Source organism: Dioscorea cayenensis, chromosome 10, assembly GCF_009730915.1.
Source record: "Dioscorea cayenensis subsp. rotundata cultivar TDr96_F1 chromosome 10, TDr96_F1_v2_PseudoChromosome.rev07_lg8_w22 25.fasta, whole genome shotgun sequence".
In the NCBI taxonomy this organism is placed as follows: domain Eukaryota; kingdom Viridiplantae; phylum Streptophyta; class Magnoliopsida; order Dioscoreales; family Dioscoreaceae; genus Dioscorea; species Dioscorea cayenensis.
This window is the reverse complement of record NC_052480.1, coordinates 17205919-17206882: the sequence shown is the minus strand read 5'-3', so window position 1 is coordinate 17206882 and position 964 is coordinate 17205919. Positions and strand designations below refer to the sequence as shown.

The window sequence follows — 964 nt, the reverse complement described above, 5'->3', positions numbered from 1 at the left end:
TTGCTCCCTTGTCAACCTCTACGACCTCGGGTGCGTGTTCTTTCGGCTTCTCACTCGGAAGCCTCCCTTCAACCTCACGACTGCTTCTCAAAGCGATCGCCTTCACATGTTCTCTCGGGTTGGTTTCCGTGTTGCTTGGTAAACTCCCATGTGGCCTTTCGGAAAGAGATTTCGCAATTTGCCCCACTTGATTTTCAAGGTTGTGCAAGGAGGCCGTGTGATTGCGAAGTGTAGCCTCGACTGATTCAAACCTTGTATTTGCCGATTGAACAAATCTAGCCAAGTGCTTCTCCAAATCCGTTATTCGGGTTTCCAAGCCAGAAATTCTGTTTTCCACTTGAGGGGCTTGTTGTTGTTGTTGGAACCCCGATGGCCCCATGGTCTTCTGTGGTCCTTGATTACTCCATGAAAAGTTGGGATGATTCTTCCAACCTGAATTATAGGTGTTGCTGTATGGATTCCCTTGAGGTCTCATTCCATTACTTACAAAGTCGACATTCTCAACTGAAGAAACATCACCAATGACGATTGGGAAATCGGAGGGAACATGTCCTCCACCACAACTGGTGCAATTGGTTACCGCCGCAACTCTATTCGAAGCTATAAGATCTAGCTTTTTACTCAAACTCTCCACTTGGGCCGCCAATGAAGTTACCACATCAATTTCATGGAGACCGGCCACCTTTTTCTTCTCCCTCACGTTCCATTGGTAGCTATTTAACCCCATTTCCTCAATCAATTGACGAGCCTCATCGGGGGTCTTGCTACCTAAGGTACCTCCTGCCTCCGCATCCAAGAGTTGTCTTGTACCTGCATTCAACCAATTGTAGAAGGTTTGAACAATCATCCACTCCGGAAATCCGTGTTGCGGACACTTGCACAGGAGTTCCTTGAACCGTTCCCATGTCTCAAATAGAGACTCCAATTCCAATTGCATAAAGGATGAGATCTCATTCCTAAGCTT

At 46.9% G+C, this 964-nt stretch overlaps 1 non-coding gene across 1 annotated transcript; it reads left to right on the top strand.

Annotated features, from left to right (window-relative positions):
• Positions 1 to 857: 857 nt before the first annotated feature.
• On the top strand, positions 858 to 964 carry LOC120271186. The gene has a single exon (XR_005539808.1). It is a non-coding gene; the product is annotated as a small nucleolar RNA R71 (small nucleolar RNA).